The 21,449-nt window shown below is 37.8% G+C and overlaps 1 pseudogene; it reads left to right on the top strand.

Annotated features, from left to right (window-relative positions):
• Positions 1 to 1,686: 1,686 nt before the first annotated feature.
• On the top strand, positions 1,687 to 20,271 carry LOC122134661 (annotated as a pseudogene).
• The last annotated feature ends 1,178 nt before the right edge of the window (positions 20,272 to 21,449 follow it).

The following is a 21,449-nucleotide window of genomic DNA, read 5'->3' as shown; positions in this document are numbered from 1 at the left end:
CTGCTTTCAGATACAGACACCAGAATTTATATCTGCTAAAAGTGAATGAGAAAGAGATTCTGGTACCACAACAGTTAAACTATTTATTTAAGGAAAGATTTTTTTATTTAAAGGCCTTAATGTCATCAGTTGAAAGGGATTAGTTATTGTCTGTGCCACAGATGCCGGGGTGTTTTACATCGCATCTACAAACACTAGCGCTGTAGCGCTGCTCTCTTAAGAGCCATATCAGTTTTCACTGGCCTGCTGACAGTGCCTTAGCAACTTTTCATCTCAAACAGAGATCAGCAAACATTTTGATAAAGCGGATTTCCAGTAAAAAGTGTGTGTTTTAATATAATAGAACATGTAAGTTTATCCTTTTCAGAAACTTTGCCTACAAGTATTGCTGATTATCTATACTTTCATAGGAAAAAAATGAGAGAAATAGATCTTCACCCCTCTGACTGTTGAGAGTGCAGTTGATGCCAGGTAAAAAAACACACAATTGCATTTCCACAGGCTATATTTCACTTAGACCATAAACGGTGTAACCAGGCTTTTGTACGTGTCAAGCAGAAGAAAAGCAGGCTCGGCATCTGCTTTCAAGCACTTGAAGCTCTCAACTTCCTCCGGGAAAGTTTAACCGTTTCCCCTCATATCTTTTCGTTTGTTTTTTGGTTTTGTCTTCCTATCATTTTCAACGTTTGGGCCTTGTAAGCTGTTATCCTCTAACGCTAATATTTCACACCCTATAACTCCTGAAAAGTATTTCAGATGAGTCTATCATGCTCTCAGTGTCCCGGTGGACCAGAAATGATTGACAGGCAGACCTCCCTTTACAAGCCTTCTGATTGGCTAAATCTGACTGCAGCCCATTTTATTTGACTATTTACATAGAGCCGTCACAGATATCGTTGTGATATGACATTTATGTCAGTTATATGTTTCAGCAAACAGGATCATTTTCTGCATAAAATTTCTGTGACAAGGCACACTTCCTAGAATTGAATAATAATAAAAAAGAATGGAAGTTAGAGCAAAATGGGTTTAATAAAAAATAAAGGTGTAATGAATTAAAGACTATGAAGAAATAAGAAATATGGAATTGAAAAACAAAGAGAGTAATGAACATTCATGTGAAGTAGTTGAGGCATTAGTGTCCATGAAATGTTCCAGGCAGACACGTCAGAGAGCTTCATTCCTTATAGATGAACTGAAATCGGCATATTGTGATTCCTATTATAATTCAGATATTATTGTCTTACTACTGAGCACTAAAGTAATCAAATTTATGGTAATTTTCCCTCTCAAACAACAGAGATGCGGTTGCCAAGATCCTGTATTCCCTTCTATTCACCTGGCTAACAGGACAGAATAAATAAGCAGGTTATATCACTTTCTATCTCCATCTTGATATCTATGGATTGATGACCCCCGTGAAAGGGTTTTGCTAATACGCTACAATTGCTGTAAAAATTTGGATTTCGTTTGACTGATCTTTTTTTGTTCTTTGTAGAGGGACCTTACCTTCAACCGCTTTGCATAATTATGCAATGAGTACCATTTAGTTCTCTTGTCAAACAGGTCATTTTCAAAGAAGAACAAGTAGCTGTCTTTTATTCACTCGTATCCTCTGAGAACTGTAGATAGTAAAATTGCCTGTGGTACGCATCTGAAAAATGATTTTCTTTTGAATATCCAAGGATGAATAAACAGAGAGTAATCAGCTGGGAAGAGGTGCCTTTCTCTGACAACCAGCCTGCATTGAACCTCACTGACCCAGCAAAGCCACATGGGATACTCCAGATGTTCAGTGTTCTTGTTAGTGTTTTCTATTCATCGCTACTAGTCTGCATCCTTTGCATTTTAATTACCTCCTTTTGAATTAATTTCCTCTCGGCTACAGATCATACCTTCTTTCAGAAATGCCCCCGCCCACTATCACCATGGCAACAATCCAGCTGTATTCCATGGCCAAAGATGCCTCTCCCTGAATTACTATCAGGCATTATGCTGGGAAAATCGCTTATCAGGTGCATATAAACTACTTACATTGAACTATCAAATAGTTGAATTTATCCTAATAAAGTATTAGTGGAGCGAATGGGTCCGACCTTCTGTGATGCTTCACAGGTTCATAAATTTTGCTGGATAAGAATTACGATCAAGTTCGCCAGGATGTTTCTTGACTTTTTTAGTCAGAGCAAAAACAAGGGTAAGAGAACTTATTTAGCAATCATTTGCTATGAATTAAATGACCCTAAGAAACTGAACCTTATTTTTTACTCTGGTGTAGATGGTTGCACATCTCTTTATGAGCTATGCTGAGACTCTCAACCAACAAGAACATCCCATGCTGGGAAGAACAGCACAGTAACGCTGCGACATCAGGCCTCAACGGTGGAGGCCAAGTTCCAACTATCCCTCCCATGGAGCTCCATTGAAAAGAGTGGATAGGTAGACCCCCTAAAGTGTGCAAATTACGCTGTCCACAGGAATCTCTTGTTGACTTTGATTGGCTCTCAGATCCATGTACGTTATTTATCACCAAGTACTTTCTTCTAATTTGTACTACACAGAGCCAACCCATATTTGTGAGGTGCATTAAGCCAAACCAAAAACAGGTAAGGAACAGATTCACTGGGTTCCAGAAGTAATTATAAAGCTATTTGCATCTTGGCTGGAATTGAAATTGATTAAGAGAGTGTGTATAAGACCGCAAGGAGCCTGGTGTGTTTGACATGGAGCTGGACAGGGCCAAACCGTAACTATTCTGGATTTTGGAAAACAATTTCGAATCAGTAGTGAGGGCTATCCGATCAGGAATGCCGTTGATGTCCTTCCTTTTCAGGTAAGAGCTGGAAGTGTCAAACTAAGAAGAGGCATTTAAAGGCTCAAATTTAATTAATTATTCAATTATTTGGGTTGTATTAAGATACAAGTCCCTGCTAGGCCTCAAACAGCTGCCTCGTGCCAAATGGTGAAACACTGTTTCATCATGTTTGAGGAAGCTTGGTCCTGTTAGACCAGGAGTAGTCAAGTCCGGTGTCAGCAAGGAGCATGATTATTCAGTAAAACAGAGTTTTTAACAATAACCTATAAAACTTTCAACACAGAAATATTATGAGCATGAAAAAAAAAGATGGTTTTATGGAGAAGTGTTCCTCTGTGTAGCCATAGAAGTCAGGGTGATTTTCAACGTTTTAGCATTGTTATTTCTCTCATTTTGTAGATCTTGATGTGTAGGGTTGCCCCACATTTAATGGTGCTCAGGAGAATTTTATTTGGAAACTACATCATCCAGAAGGGGCTTACCAACCCTGGCTTGCGGGATGAAATCTTATGTCAAATTGCCGAATCCAGTTTGGAGAAACACCAAATCCATATAACTGCGGCGAGAGGCTGGCTGCTGGTTGCTGCGATAGCCTGCCTTTAGAAGCATTTGCAACCATCAGCCAAAAGGCGAGAAAATACCTTCCTGAAGGTAGCAACACACCAATATTTACATTGATTATGCTCAAACTATTGTGAGCCTTCATTATGTTTTGGCTTTTACATGCATTAGGTTCTGTCTCAGATCATAAGCCTATAATGGTTTTCAAAGCGGTTGGCCAACACAAGCTCATGTCCAAGCCATGCAGAAGTCACCCGGTTGGACCAGAGGCTTGCGAGGACTTACCCATTGTCCCCTTCTGGAATGAACCGCCAATAGGAATGAAAGCAAACATGGTTTTGGCAGTGGCACTGTTTTGATGGTATGTGTCAGTTTCACGATTGCATCTGTTTGCGTTGTTCTGCAGACCTTGAATCTGTGTTGGCCAGTTTAAGACTCTTAGGGTAGGTTGCATAATCAAAATTAGTCAAGGTGGTATTCAGGTTGCATTGAACTTTAAACCTTAACTAAAATTTTAAGTCTTAGTTGCAACGCATTACTCCTAAATTGTCATATTTAAGTAAAGTTAAGTAAAAGAACACCTTGATTAACAAATCCTTGATTTACCTCTTATCTTCTGCCTAATTTAGTCTTCATTGGTGCAACCTACCCCTCAGTTTTAACTCTTTCAACACCATTTCAGCACTAACCCCGTGCTGGAAAACAACAATTGTAACCAAGCCTAAGATGTTGTGTGTTTTGATCTGGTGTGTACAGTCTGGTCATAAGCTGATTACAGTAGCCAGGGCTGTTTTTAGATTGGTTTTTTGACCACTACTTTAGCTGGCCAGGTTTGGAAGACAAGCTGACCCAATCAGCGAAAACCAGCTGAAACCAGAATATTCTGAGATAACCGCTTGTTTGGAATGAAAGAGATATGCACACTTATATAAACACAAACTCAACGGATACGCTTACAAAACAGTTAAATAACCGCCCTGAAAGCTCCTCTTTCTATCATCGTAATCTCCTAACTCACCAGGCAGGTTTCTATTGTTCTTTGTTTTCGTAAAACCCCCTCTGGAGACAATTGTGTAAGAGTCGCATCTATATCAAGTTGTTAATGATCTGTATTGCTATACAGAATAGGAACGCACAGTTGTTTGTTAGGTGTAGTCTGTCACTCCATTCATGCCTGTCAAACCACAGCTGTTATAAGTCCATGTTCTATTGACGGACATCTTTCCGTGCCTGTGCACGCCTGGACGTAGGGGGAGGAGTTGGCTGGAAGAACTACAGCATAGGTACACATCAGACGACAAGTATCTTACTATACCTTCTTTTGTCCAACCATTGTTCCTCGAATGTAAGCCACACATCTCGTGTTGATTTAGCTCAGTGTTCCAGCCATGTAGTGTTTAATTTTAACCATCTATTCAGCACAGGAGCTGGTTATATGCTGTATACCAAGGTCATTATTTGTACGCGCCTTCGCTTTTGGACTGTGGATACGTACAGCTAATAATGAGGCCTTCTTACTCGCCACTATAATTTGCCTGAAATTATAGTCCTCATTAAATTGATCCGCAGGGGTGTGACGGAGGCCTGAAGGGGTGTTCTGTTATCATGAAGTAGGCGGACATGGGCGGAGCTCAGGGCAGGGCATGATTATGTAATGGACTTGATCGCAGACATGGAACTGATGAGAAAATTTTTCCCAAGCAAAAAGTCCTACTTCATCATCTCTGCTGAGAGTCCCACCAGAACTGTATCTACATGATAGTCTTGCATGATTATTGTAGTTTCATTTACACCAGAAATGGGTTATGTACTCTAATATCATGCATGATCATAAAATATGAATTATATTTTAATAGATCTGTGTTGCATGTAATTTAAAAGTGAGTTAAATGTGAATGTGTCATTACTGTGGCATTAGTGGCTCCAAACTAATGACTAACAGTGCTTGAAAATGTTGTTTAGTTCTACTAGCAAAAAAAAAGCACAAAAATTACAGACTTCACCTATAAGGCACCAAAGGGAATATTTTATACTATAAATATATATATATTTTTTTGAACTAGTGGGATTTTATAATGACAACTAATTAAGGCTGACATCTAGATTTTCAGTTACAGATGCCATTGGCAAAGTCATAAGTGATTAATTCCCCTAGTATATTTCTACTAACGGAGCATGTTGGTAAGGATATTAGTCAGATCTCCGTATCAGGGGGTACTAAAGTTATGGCTGTGTGGCGCTCTGTGATGCACTGCTCCATGTATAATTAAACAGCTTTACTGTATATCCTCTGATCAAGTAGCATCTTTTAACATACTACAAAAAAACATTATCATTACCTTTTTAATGAGCAAAAAAATACATGGTTAATTTTTAAGAAGTATAGTTATAGGCTAGGTATATTTTTGCAGTGTTTATTGGCATTGTTATCTAATATTTTGTCCCCTCAATATGGACTTTGACAGGGGGTCTGTTTGGAAGGTGGATTTGATTCTGATGATGACCCGCTCACTTCTGCTCCCTCAGACAATGTCACGCTCCGAGTCTGCCATATTCATATGGAAGTAATACAGCCCACGTCTATAAACGCCGTTTTTGTTTCTTTGTTGTTTTTTCTTTTGCTAGTTTAAATCCTGTTGTTTATGGTAGTCCGTGCAAAGCAAAATTGTATGATTCCTGTTTTTGTGCCCACTACCTGTAAAACAATAAAAATACAAATCAGACTTAACTAAGGCATCCACGTCATAAGGCATTGCAGATATCCGACGACCTGTTTTGACCCGTTTGTCTGATGGGAAGGAGTTGAATGGTTGCTTTGGTCCAGTTATGCATTCAGATGAGTGTTAATGTAATAAAGCATAGCATTTGGAGTGAAATTGCACTATTTTTGATTGGAAGAGCTTAAAATATAACAAATTTTCATGAATTACAAATACCTTCCACTTGTCCTCCACGGGAGTAAGTTGATGGACTTATCAAATGTCTCTAGGGTGCCAGTCCGCCTGCACTTGGGTGTGTTTAAGTATACCAGTATGACCGTAGTTCCTCACAGCATTGGCGACTTTATTTTTTTTGTTGCTATTATCTTTGGCATTCTGAGGATAATAGCTGGTGTTTATAAACAGATATAGAGATATGGCAGGGGGGTTTTTTTTGTTCTTTGTTGTTTTTTTCTTGCAATCATACAAAAAATTGTTCGAAAGTACCTTGTAAAACAATTCAGCATTGAGAATTTTTTCAGTCCAAAAGGACTAGTTATTTTTAAGAAGCGATTATGCATTTTGTTGCTAACTTAAAGAGCCGAGACTGGTTATAGAGAACAGACTCTTGTGGTCGAGGCCAGCATGGTTCTGTCTCAACTGCGTCTAGTTAAATTGTATAGGTAGACTCTCCTCTTAGAGAGTCGAAGGTACCCCATGGAGAGATTGGGTGTCTCGTAGGACTGGAGCTGGGAGCGGTCCAGCTCCAGAGTGGAGAGCCTTTGTTTGCTTTGCCTTAGTTCGTCTGCAGGATTTTGGAGACGAGTCATCCAGCATGTTCAGCCGTATGAAGGGGAGCTGGTGGGATTGGGAGGGCAGGATGGTGATATAGAGAAGCCCCTCCAGCAGGCCTGTATCCCCCCGGAACTGCAAGCCTGGTGGTGAGCTCTGCATCTCGTCTCTTCTGCTCTGTCCTGACCACACATCAATTAGTGCACTTACACTTAGGTCAATTAAGTACCTGAAAGCAATCAAGTTGTCGGATGTCAATCAGATCTGCAAAATAGAGTAACACTGCACCATTTGCAAATGCGTTTTGCATGAAAATGATCACGTACCATTTTAATGCTTGGTGATTTTAAGTGGCTAAATTTTGCGATTGGCAGGTTCCATGGGTCATTCTGCCAAATGGGTGCCATTTGTGTTCCTTATAATGCATGTGTAAAAACACTTCTTAACAATAAATAGCTTATATAACTTTTCTACTTTTTTTAGTAAACAGTATGTATATATTATTGTAGTTATATATTAGAATTATATTTTATTTATAAAATTATATTAACATTTTAAGTTATTTAGTTAGCTTAAGGTGCAACATAATTGTCATGTTTAACTTTTTTTTGTTCACTTAAAACAAATAAATGTTACCTGAAATAAAATATAAAAACTTTTATTACAGCAACATAATGTTTTATTACAGCAACATTTCTCATTTTCGTTGAAGTACTCAAATAACTAAAACTAAATAAACTAAAATGAATTAATAAAAATGAATAAAAACTATAGATGAAAACAGAATACAAACCTAATTCAAAAACTCATAAAAAAAGCACAACAAAATTACTAGAACAGAAAATATAAAAATTAAATCTAATTCAAAATATTAACAAAAAATGTAATGGTTTATCAATGATACTTAACTAAATATATTAGGATGCAATCAAATGAAAACTGGATGCACTTGGCTGAAAACCGAAACCGAAAATGCTTTGTAATAATTATTTATTATTTTACCAAATAATATAAGTTTTTACTTTTTAATTTAACTCAGTAATTTTAATGATACCGAATTAAAAAAAACACACACAAAGCCATATATAACAAACCACACTTTTATTGAAAGTAACACAATGAAATTAGGTTTAAAATATATGAATATTAAATAATATATTATTTTTATTAAGTTCTTTGCAACAGAATCAGATATAACCATTTTTATTTGGGTCATTGCTTACTGATCCTTAGCCATATTTACTATCCTCAGCGGTGCCAGTTCTACCTGTAATGGGAGGAACAATGATGCCACCTATACCTATGCCAGCTATCCAATGTTCTGTGCCTCATAACCGCCGTGTACCTTCAGTACCACAATGCCAGTTATGCCTTCTCTCAATAGCTTTGCCAAATAAGTGCCTACTGTGCCACCAATGCGCGACATGTTGTCGGGTGGCAGATTTCTGCATAAATGGGATGCCTTTCCGCTGATTTATTCCTTTTTTTAGGATCATTCGCGAAGGACACCTTTTATTTATTTCTGTGTATTCTAATCACAGTTATTAGAGTAAATCTGCTTTATCTCTAAAGGTGTAGATCCAACTGTCTTAGCACAGCAGCAGCAGGCCATCATCAACCAGCAAGCGATTATATTGGTGAGCACATAGAGCATGATTTAAACCTACAGTTAAATACTAAATGCATTTGAATACTGAGATAATGTGGGAAAATGGCCAGGTCCAGCAGATAACAATGCAAGCCATGGCCCTCCAGCAGCAGAGAGATGTATAATTTGGTGCAGCACACAGCCGAGCATGTACCAGCTCTCCGCTCCAGCCAGTACAGCCCTGTGAGTATCTCTGAGCACTGATTACAATATAGTTGATAAATCATTAGATATCAAGAGAACTCTTTGATTATATTAGAAGGACATATATAGAAGTCTTATTAGCACTTTAAATTCCTACGTACACTAAGTTTAAGGTCTGTAAGATTTTGAATTATTTTCAATGAATCTCTTGTAGTCATTAATGCTGCATTTATTAAATAAATAAAAAATACAGTAAAAACTGCAAGTAATACTGTGACATGTATTGCAATACATTTTTAAAAAACACATTTTTATTTGATTGTATTTTTAAATTTATATTTTCCTGTGATGGTAAAACTGAGTCTTCAAAAGCTTTATTACTTCATATATCTTCAGTTTGAAATAGTCCTTCTGAAATCAATCTAATAATAACTGATTCTGCTCAAAACCATGATACACATTTATTTTCAGGATTCTGAATAGAGCGTTAAAAAGAACAGCATTTATGTGAAATAGAAATCTTTTGTACATATTTTTTTACATAATAAATTCTTAGCTATTTATCCTACTGTTTAATCATTACATGTATCTTATTTGAAGACCAAAACAAGAAACTGGACCTCTTTCCTGTACAAACCAACCTCCCCCGTTTCTCCACCACACAGAACAAATCTTCCACCTTAACAATTGCAGTATGTCATTACATCAATCTATATACACCTTCATGCTTCATTTTTACTCCACTAAAATGACTATTTTATTATTATGTTGCTATGTTTCCAAAGGGCCCAACTAGAGAGGATCCAAACGCTGTCTCCCTTAACTCCTGAAAATTTAGAGCCAAAGATCCCACAACATCAAAGTGACATTATTAAAGCACTACTAGGCAAACCCACCTGTAAAACCAACAGACATTCCCAGGTGAGAAATGAAATATTTTAGATCCAAAGCCAGTCTTTAAGAATGAATGACCTGAGCGGAAGAAACTGATCCACAGGTAAACCAATGTTCTCCTTGACCTTGCTTAAAACACTGATAAAATATTAATCAAAAGAGCTCTTTAAATTAGAACAGAACAGACCAACGCTCTAAATGTGCTGGGCTTCAATGCAGGAGGGAAGCTAAAGTGTTTTTTGAAGAAACCAGACACCCATGATGAAGCTATGATGATTCTTAGGACCAGATGAGTGCTGCACCTCCACAGGTATCCATTCACAGATAAACTGACAGTGATGAAGTCATATGAGTTAACATTATGTAAAGTAATACCAGTAGGCTTTAGTATTATCATTGCAAAGTTAATGCTTAGTATATTGGGTGTCCTACACCCTCACCAGAGAAAGAAAACCTACACTCCAGCCCTCGTCATCTGCAAAGGAAGTGTGATGACTATGATGGAGAGGCACTGTAAAACCAGCAAAAAAAGCATAAAGATGAAGCGATCTGCCTCCTGTGCCAGCTGTTAGTCAGAGATTCCCGGCCCCTGCACCTGGTGAAACTCCCGATCATCTGTGTCATTTAATTTCAGTTCAGTTATAGAAGTCATTTTAGCAAGTCTGTTGTGTTGCATTACAGTATCTAGAGAACTTCCAGTGAGAAGAGGAGAATGTTCAGACTCAGCTGCACAAGAGAAGCAGCGAGAAGCACTACACCTACACCAATGTACCATGGACAATCTACCTGAAGGAAAGAGGCTAGTGTCATTTGTGTTGTGATGGATCAGTGGGACATAAAGAATGGAAGTCATATATGAAACATTTAATTTGTGTCATCTGTTTTAGGTTTTTTATCCGAAAGACAGCTTCAACCACCGCGTCGATGCTAGACTTCTGTTCAAGCAGGTTGATATTGTTTTGGTTTATGTTTTTGTTTCAGTTCACTTTGGTATTAGGGCTATTAACTGATAATCTTAATCTTTGCGAATTTTTTGTTAACATTAATACATTCAGTTTCGAAAAAAATTAAATAATAAGTCAATGTGTAACTTTATTTTGGCGGATGAAATTAATGGATAAAAACATGAGAACATACAAAGAATGGAATGGTGCTCTTTATCAGCAATCAATGAAACCTATCTATAATCCAATAATATGTAATAATATAATAATAATTCCATAATAAAACAACAAAAACCCACTTTATGAACATATGCAACTAGCACAAAACATAACTCTCAGCAAGTCTGCACTACTCAAAAATACACTTTTAAAAAGAAAAAATTGTTCAATACAAAAATTACAATTTTAAATAAGTGATGTTTCTACTTTAATATATTTTAAAATATGAGTATTTACACCTGTGATGCAAAACTCAATACCTCATCATCATTGCTCCAGTCTTCAGTGTCAAATGATCCTTCTTCGAGAAATCATTCTTAATATGCTGATCGGATGCTTGAGGACACGTGATTATCAATGTTGAAAAAGTTATGCTGCTTAATATTTTGTGGAAACTGATACATTTTTTGGGTGAACAGCATTTATTTGAGTTTTGACTTTACTGTCATTTTTTAATAAATTTACTTGTTGGATAAAGTAAGTACTAATTTCTTTAAAAAAAAAAAAAAATGCTATCAGTAGTCTATATACAAGTTGTATTTGTGGTTGGTTAGGCTTTTTATCAACCATAATTATAAATAATAATATATATAAACTTTCATCTCTGTATCGTCCATAGGCACATTCTCAGAGGCTTGCATTAGCATTACAACAGAAGAAAGGCAGCAAAGATGAAATCCCTTTTTGGTATGATTATTGTTGATTAGTTTTTTAGTTTATCTCATGTAATAATGAACACTGGTTTTTTGGAGAGGAAAATTTTATCTTCTGTATTGTGACAGCGCTTGTAGACACACCATTGACATGAATGCTACAATCCAGGATCAGAATGTGAAGAAGAAGATTGTGGCTGCTGCCAGAGACACCTGGAGATCTACTTCTCACGCCTCTTCCAGCATCTGTAAGGCATCTCTAGACCAACGTGGCCCAGCAAGAATTTCAGAGCTGGTCCTGTCTGGTTTATGTTGGTTAGAGCTGGGTTTAGCCGGGTGGCCCAGCATAGCACACTGTTCACAATATGTTAATGGTGAAATTACGCATTGAAAGCATGGTTCTGGTGAAGCTAGTCTGGTGATGTCTTGCATGTCAGCATCCAAAACACATCATACTGTATTCTGATGTTATTTAAGCAGGCATTTGCTGCATCATACCATTTAGACCAAGCTGAAGTCAAATCCTTCCTGAACAGGGTAGTGTTGGCACAGAGGGTCCAGGTGCTGTCTGTATCTCACAGAGGGGATCAAGCTTGTGAAAATGGTCTGCAGCAGTCTGCTGCAGCCCCAGACTACTTCAGAGTCCTCGCACCCTACAGGTACTGCGGTTACTGAGACTTTTTTAATGTCTGTATTTTATCATTGTTTTTGAATTCAATTGTGATACAACAATGACAACTTATCACACCATGAATATTTGTGTATGTATTGTGATCATTGTTAACGTCTTACAGCTACACAGACATCATGTTTCGTCACCATTCCGTCCCAAAAACATGCTGGAGTTTAACCTCATCAATGAGAAACTGATTCTGTTCTCTGCCTGAAGCTCCTCGGGTCAAAACCATGATTGACTACTTTATCACAGAGCTGAAAAGGTCCGTTCTCACACATTGGTTTGCTTCAGAGAGATGATGGTGTGCTGTGTGACTAATTGTGCTCTCTCTCTAAGCTTTAGGACTCCAGACTTATGTCGTGGCTGTGTGTAATTACATTGCAGATGACAGAAGAGAATGCTGTTGGAAGTTTCCACAAAGGAGACATCATACAGCTTGCAGAAAATGGAGAGCCCTAGAAGTGCAGGTGAGGACTGCTTTAAACCAAATGTGGTCATAGAGACCTGACATTACTCTTGACATTTAGAGCCTGTTTTTAATGAGGTTTTTTTATGTTTTTGAAAAAAGTATTTACAAAAATAATTATTTTCCTATTTTAATACATTTTAAAATTTGATTTATTCCTTTGATCCTTCAGAAATCAATGTAATATATGCTAAGTTGCTGCTCAAGAAGCATTTCTCATTATTATCATAAGTGCCAAAAAGAAACTAATTAAATACTTGCATAATATTTTTGTAGAAAATTGTGATTTATATTTTATTCAGGATTCTTTGATGATGAATACAAAAGAGACTTCGAGAAAGAGAACAGCATTTTTTAAAATAGAAATCTTATGTAACATCAAAAATGTCATCTTCTACTGGGACTTTTTGGCATTAGAGATTTGGTACATCCTTGCATTAAAAAACTTTTCTGCTGGTAGTTCATTGATATAATATAGACAGAGGGTATACAGAGAATGCAAAAAGCACAATAACTTGTTCATCTAAGCTCTGTGGCGCTGTTTTTACGAGGCCAGTGTTGTGGCGTGCATGGTAGCGAAAAAGAAGGTGAGAAGTTCTCACTGGAGGAATTAAAAGAGGCCTGCACAGTGATTTTGGTGGGTGGTAATGTGGACACCTGCATGGAGTATGTCTTGATATCTGAAAATCCAGTATCCCCTATTTGCATGTATAAAACCTGTCTTCCTTCCTTAAGCACTTGATGGATTCCCTGCACTGCTTTTTATTCAGGCACTTGAAGTCTACCCTTAAAATGTCATTCTGCTGTCACACACACACACACACACACACACACACACACACACACACACACACACACACACACACACACACACACACACACACACACACACACACACACACACACACTTTCACACACCATGTCTTGTATCATACTAAGGCTGGAAGTTTGGGAGCCATTCATGGGCGATCTGGGGTTTTTCCTGTGGAGTTTGTTCAGCCAGTGGCTGCTCCTGACTTCATTAACATTCCTGTGGACAAGAAAGAGGAACCCAAGAATAAGCAGGGGTCAGCGGTGGCAGCATCAGCAGCTGTGGCTGTGGCTGTAGGGTCTGCTGCCGCAGCCTATGAACTCGACCTGGTCAATTGAGGTATATGTGCTTAACAGGCATATAGTCTGAAATTCTGATTTGCATGTACCATAGATCCTTCTGAGTGGCGTTGTATGTTGCTGCATTTCACCTCAGGTGGCGTCTCCTGTCAGTGGTATGCAGAGGCCTACACAGACAGTGCTGATATGGACATCGATGGGAGGATCTTACAGGACAGCCAGTACAACAGCATGGTGGAATCTCGCAAAGAAATATTTCCAGAGGGGCCCAGAGAAAAATTGGTCAGTTGATTAAGCCAAAAGGGAAAGTGCTGATAGGGTTCATAAGGTTACATAGTTAAATTAAAAGAGAAAATGTGTTATTGAAACATTGACATGCTTATCTTTGCAGTGATTCATATAAGAAAAAGTCAAAAGAAAACAAAAGGGAATCTAGAGAGCCATCAGAACGTTTAAGTGGTTTCCAAGGTATAGAATGCATACCATACCATCACTTTTAAATGTGTTTTAAATATATCCTGCCATTATTTACTCAATATTCTTTCATAATAAATGGAGGGGGAGGGGGGCATTTAAGTCGTCCATACATGCACCGTGCACTATAATATTCCACGGGCCTACTGAAATCATATGAGAGCATTGTGGAGAGGAACAAATTGAATTTTAAGTTGTTATTTACTAAAATTGGATAATTCAGTGGCAAAGAATTATCAAAGAATGAGTCATCTTTCATGAATTGTACATTGATTTAGAGATCTAGAGTGAATATAACTCGTTTTTTCCTTCAGGAAAAATTTGATGTCTTAAATTTTGAGCTGATGTCATATAGATCAGTGTGCCATCAGAAGACTTGAAGCATTTGAACACCTTTTATAATTATTATTATTACTACTACTTTTTTTGTGAACTATTCCTATAAGTTTAGAGACCATTATGAAGCAAGACCTTAAAAAGTTTCTAATATTTCTTGATACATATTCTTAATCTGATTTTTTGCTTTGCTATGTAGTCTTCAATTCAAGAGTCCCTAATCGGAAGTTCACTTGATGAAAACATGAACAAAGTAGCCGCAGAGATGCATTCGGTGTAAGCAGAATGTTCAGTGTGAACTTATTAAGAGGCATATATATTTTTTACTGTCATCTATAAAAATGTAATGTGTAGTATGTAATATAATTTAATTAATATTTTATCTTGCAGCTATAATGAAGTTTTTATGGAGAGACTACCCTATGAAAGGCCAGACTGAGCAGGGGAGGTTGTGGAGCACCATCCTAAGGGGTACACAGCTCTTTCAAATAGCGCAACAAGAATTCCCATCATGAATTATTAAGATAACCAGTCAGGAATGTAAGCAAATGTCTAATGCCACCTCGCAGTATGCACTACATGAATAATCTCTTGTTGCAGCTGAGTGGCTATGAAGTATGGACTAATGAGAGATGAAGCCGCAGACTGTCGTAAGTCCTCAAGCAGATCAGTGGGAACACCCAGCTCCAAGATCGCATGAGTCTGCTTTTTTGGGAAAGCCATGGAGGGCTCCATCTTTAATGTCATAAGATGATCTTTCTTGTATTTCCACAGGGAGAGTTGTCAGAGGGGCTGGAGGCTGCTGTACATCCTCACTGCATACTACAAGTCGTTCAGAGGCACCTGGGAACTCTTATGCTGGAAGTACCTCCATGACGTTCGTGCAAGTCCAGGGAGTGCAGAATCTCTTTCAGGGTATACTGCTGTTTTGTATTACGGCTACACAGATAAAAACAGATGAATACTGGACTGGATGATTACACAAACATGATATACTGACAGGAATTGCCAAGGCATGTGAGCAGAACCTAAGGAAGACGCTCCAATATGGTGGATCGCTGGCTTGAACATCCTAATGGGATGGAATTGAAAGCTATGTTGGTTAAGTTGCACATAAACAAATTTTTAATGCAAATTTTAGTGACATTTTCAGCTGTTTCTACTTAATCATGCATCAATCCAACATTTTCTAAGGCTGAAGGAAAGTTCCAAGCTGCAGTTGTTTCTTCTTTCCTGGTGGGAATTGAACGCTCACATAAAGATTGAAACCTGCTCAGTATGTTGACTCTGTATGCATATTTTTGCAACTCTGATCAACTATGTAATTAATTTAGTAGGAAGGATGTGATTCTAATTCACTTTTGTTACTTTGGAGGTGGCTTTGAACATTGAAGAGCTGTGCTATGAGATAGGGTCTGCAGCAAACTTGAGGCTTTGATGAATATGCTATATGTGGGTCACAAACAGAGGTGAGATGACAAAGGAAAATCAAAATCTAATACCAGATTGTTTTGTAGTAGCTGATATGGTAGTTCACTTATCTCTCAGGAAAGGGAAAGGGTCATTTTAATGATGAAAATGTACTCACTCTCGGGCCTTCAAAGATTAATTTATTTCTTCTTGGGAATAGACTTGAGAAGAAATTTTGCATGACATGACTTGCTCCCCAAAAGGGATCCTCTACAGTGAATGGGTGCCATCAGAATGAGAGTCCAAATAGCTGACAAAAAAACATCACATTAATTCACGAGTAATCCACGCCACTCATTAAATGAATGTCTTTTTTTATCAACGGTTTGAGTTTTATTCTGACAGCACCCATTCACTGCAGAGGATCCATTGGTGAGCAAGTGATGTAATGCTTATTTCTCCAAATCTGTTCTGATGAAGAAACAAACTTGTCTACATCTTGAATGGCCTGAGGGTGAAAGTACATTACCTCAGCAAATTTTCATTTTTGGGTGAACTATTGCTTTAAAATGATTCAAGTGATACAAGGATTGAAAGCTGTTTTCTCATGGGTTGTCACTCTTTCTCCAGGTCAGAATATCTGCCCTCTTAAAGAAAGGGAGTACATCTTGGATGTTTCTACAGAAGCTGAGCATGCTTGATAGCAACTACAGTCTGTGGTTTCAAGAGTGATCTGACGCAGCCACTGAATTTTTGGACAATGAGCCTCGAGTCACTATGCATTACAATCAGGTACATCAGCCAGGCTGATTCAATTTACTAGACATTCCTTTCATGTATTGTGCTCCCTTATTGCACAAGTTACAAAGATCTGAAGTTTTCTCTATTCAGTCTGCTAATCTGATCTTCATTCACATTTTACAGGTGTTCCCTGACTACTTGAAAGGGCTGTTCAATGTTGTCCCCACAGGGTAAAGCCAGTGAGCAGCAGCTTCAGCAAGTGTCAAACTGGCAGCTCTTCAACATCGTGCCAAGGACTTGATCTACCTGCCCACCTTGTAATGCAATTAATTTTGCAATTAAAAAATGTCACATTTACTCCACTGAATCAAATTACAATTGCACTTCATATGTGTGGATAGATTACTATGAATTTTAGTCCTTATACATATTTAAATTATTATTATAATATACCTTTCAAAGGTTTGGGGTCTGTAAGATTTTTTATTTAATACTTTTATTCATCAAGGAAGCATTAAATTGATCGATTGAAAGTAAAGACATTTATAATGTTACAAATGATTCAAATGTTTCAAATAAATACTATTATTTTTAACTTTCTGTTTATCAGAGAATCCTGAGAAAAAAATGTGGTATCCTCAAGAAATACTAATATTCAGCAGCACAACTGTTTTCAACACTGATAATAATAATAAAATGTTTTGCAGCAAATCAGTGTACTAGAATGATTCCTGAAGGATCATGTGACACTGAAGACTGGAGTAATTATGCTGAAAACTCTCAGTAAATAAATTACATTTTAACATACGACAAAAACTGAAGGCAGTCATTTTAAATCGTAATAATATTTTACTAATATTACATTATTAATGTATTTTTAAATCAAAACATTAAAAGAGCTTCTCAATCCCAGACTTTGAACAGTAGCATGTGATATGGCCATCAAGCCTTGGTTTCAAGCTTATCATTCTTGGTCTCCCTTGTATGAGACTGCCATTTGCTATTTGGCTTCCAAGCAGAAACTTGAGGGAACATAATCCCAGGGATCATTACTGAGGGAGAAATGAGTCACATTGAAGAGAAAGCAGTTCTCATATTAATTGGAGTGTGCCACTAATTGTATAAAGGTAAAATTCACAGTTGCTAAAAACACTGTGTTACAGTTTGTTAACTGTTCAGATGGCCCCTGATGAACAGCAGCACCAAACTTATGTCCCTCAGCTAATATAAATTACATCTCTAGAGACTAACATTCTGCTGTTCTCTCGCTTACCAGCCATGAGGTCTGTGGGAGTATATTCCCACCCAGCTCTTCGCCCCAGCCACACCAGCAATGGTTAAACATGGTGACCCAGAACATGCAGCAGGTGCAAGCCCTCACTCCCTCATCAGGCCAAAGCACAATTTCTAGGTGAGGTGTTGACTAGCAGAACAGCAAATGAGAAGGCAAGAATCTTTAGTTAAAACACTGATTGCTGTGCTTTGTGTTTTCTGTTTCAGGGCTTGTGAGTGCTTATATCCCATGTTCGCCTGCCATTCTTCTACATGTACAGAGCAGCAGTAATAGTGCTATCGGCTACCCCATGCATACTGGCTGTCAGTCAAAATGGTCTGAACTTTCTAAGAAAAGATACTCATGTAAGTTTAACCACTTTATTTCCAATGCTTATGTAACCCCCTTTTCCCGGGTCCTCACTGCCCAGACATCCCAAGTCTCCCGCAAGTCCCGGGAGTCTCCCGCATAATGATAGCGGCTCCCTGATGCCCGCAAATTAGTTAAAATCTCCCGGAATCTAGAGCGAGCGAGCAAAAGCGTATACACACAAGAGACTGTGTTTCAAACCGTGTAGCGCGCACGGCAGAGAGGGAGAGGGAGCGAGAGACCTTGCGTGTGTGTGCTAGTGTGTGTGTGTGCGAAGCGCATGTAAGACAGAGAGCATCCTGATTGGCCTGTTTCGGCAAATCAACCACTCAATTGTCAGTGTGGGCGAGCTTTTATCTTTTCTCCCGAACCAAATTAATCAGTTATGTCTATCTAGAAACAGGAGCACCATGGCAGAGGGAGAGTGCCACAAAAAAAATTAATAAAAAAAAAAACCCTAAATAAATAAAACACCAAGTATAATACACATTTTACGGCAGACTACACAAAAGTAGTAGTTTAGTGTTGTAGTGTCAACCAGAGCACAGTAATTATGGCTATCGACACCCCTGCTAGGCTGTCAGTCAAAATGTTTGAACTTTCTCAAGAAACGCTATAGGTAAGTTTAACACTTCATTTAAATGCTTATGTAAAACCCTTTTCCGGGCCTCACTGCCCACACCTCATCCTCTGCTCGAGTGGGCCTCGAACCCAGGTCTCGGCATGGGAGGCGACGCACTACAAGGAGGCTAAATGACTGCAGCCACTAGCGTCAGTCGCTAGAGCATCTCTTGAGATCAGGGGAGTGAGGTTTACCTGCACAGGACCTACTCGCTGGCCTCCGTTACTCTCACCCCCCTGAAACCTCACGCCCATCCGGGTCATGGCACCAATGTAACCCCTCTCTCCCGGGACTGACGCTAGTGGCTGCAGCCATTTAGTTCCTTGTTAGTGTGTCTGCCTCCGGACATAGAGACCGGGGTTCAAGACCCACTCAGAACAAGAAGGGGGTGTGGTGGTGAGGACCCGGGAGAGAGGGGTTACATTGGTGCCGTGACCCGGATAGGAGTGAGGTTTAGGGCTGCAGCCATTTAGCCTCCTTGTTAGTGTGTTCGCCTCCCATGCCGGAGACCTGGGTTTGAGGCCTGTCTCGGAGCAAGTACAGGGTGTGGCGGTGAGGACCTGGGAGAGAGGGGTTACACTCACTAACAGCCTGTGTAAAAAATAAACTCAGGACTTTTTTGCTAGTCTTTTCAGCATCATTACTCCAATCTTCAATATCACATGATCCTTCAGAAATCATTTTAATATGCTGATTTGTTGCTTAAGAAACATTTATTATTATCTACATTATTATTTATATATGTTTGTGCTAGATACAGACTTAAATGAAGGGGTTAGAAGTTTTTTGTTTTTTAATCTATACAAATAAAAGTATGCAATTATTCAATGATTAGATATGCAATCTGCTTTGACACTTCTAAAGGATTTTCAAATTTATCTGCATTTCCTTCTATGATAACATGATCACATATAGACTTCACAGCTGTTTTCAATGTTCTTCAGGAGCCGATGGTGAAGTTTCCGCTGAAGGAGGTCCAGTCCACCCGTACACAGAGGCCCACAGCTGGCTCCAGTTACCCGTATGTGGAGATAATGCTGGGTGACCTAATGTCTCAATGCATTACACAGTTACAGCTGGACCAGGTATGGACTTTGGACTGAATGAAGGCATATATGATTGCAAATCATCAAACAATCTAACTGTGTAATTTTAATGCCATTTTAAAGTGTGTTGTTAATCTGAGTTGGTAATATTCACTGGGCTTGTGTGGGCGGAGCTTATTCCTGTGCGTTTGACTTTACAGATGTCTTGAGCTGTGCCGTGTTATGGCCATGCATATGGAGAACCTGCTGTCAGTACGAGAGAAGAGACTTACTCTGCCGCCCAGTGAAATCACTCCGCTCTAGCACCATTTTTATTACTACTTTTATGGCAATAATTTGAATCAGACATGATTAAACTTCTACACATCGAAAGCTACCTGTCATTGTGCAATATGTCTGTTTACAATTTCAAAACCAAGTTCCAGGATTGGCTTGTTATTCACAATAATTTTAGTTACGCATTCCATTATTTTGAAATATATGGGCCCATAATTTAAAATATTATAGCACTACTCTAGTTCCGGAGATGTGAAGTTATTCTCTTAAATACTGATTTGCAATTACTTAAGACTATTAGCATGTTTTAAATATTTATAAACTGTTTGTAGCCGGATGAATGGGAACAAAATATATGCACAACGTAATGGTGGTTTAATATGAAGTCTTTATTCTAAATACCACACACAATAATAATAATAATAATAATAATAATAATAATACAATAAATCAACTGACCTGTTTTTTCCAATGTATTATTTATTTACATTAGATGCAATAGTTTGAGGAATCATGAAACATTGTTAATACATTGAATAATATTAACATACTGTGGAAATGTTTGTAAAAAAATGTGTTAATTAATTAATAATGTGACCAAAAAGCAGATCAGCATTATTTTTAACAAAACTAAAACTACTTTGTTCAATTTACAAATTAAAATTCAATATAAACAAAATTAAATGTAAAAAAAAAATTACACTTTAGCAAAACTAAATAAACATTTTAAATGTTATGCGGCAGCTACAGAAATAAGGTTATATGCTGGAAGCACTGCATCAGCATTATTATTTTTAAATAAAACTAAAACTGTTTTGTTCATTTAAATAAATTAAAATTCAATATAAAACAATAAAATTAAATGTAAAAAAAATTACACGAAAAACTAAATAAACATTTTAAATGTTGTGTGGGCAGCTAACAGCACAGTTTGGACTTCTGAAGAAAAGATATAGCAACCTGAGCTTGACCAGTCTGAAAGGTCTGACCCGAGTTTGGTGGTTTTAGCTTGAAAGCTCTAGGAGGAGGTAGTGTTTTAAAATTTGGCTCAGAAGAATAATACACATAATAAGATTAGATAGGATCAGTAAGTTGGTTTTTTCTGCTTCAACTTAATAATAAGTTTGTAATAGTAGATCAGTAAGTTGGCTTTCTCACTTCAACTTAATAATAAGTAATAGCCACAATAATAAGTTTTAAATATAGATCAGTAAGTTGGCCTTCTGCCAACTTAATAATAAAAATTACAAATATATATACCTCAAAATTTTCAATCTAAAA

This window comes from Cyprinus carpio, unplaced genomic scaffold (genome assembly GCF_018340385.1).
Source record: "Cyprinus carpio isolate SPL01 unplaced genomic scaffold, ASM1834038v1 S000006584, whole genome shotgun sequence".
Taxonomy (NCBI): Eukaryota; Metazoa; Chordata; class Actinopteri; order Cypriniformes; family Cyprinidae; genus Cyprinus; species Cyprinus carpio.
This window is presented reverse-complemented; position numbering and strand designations above follow the sequence as displayed.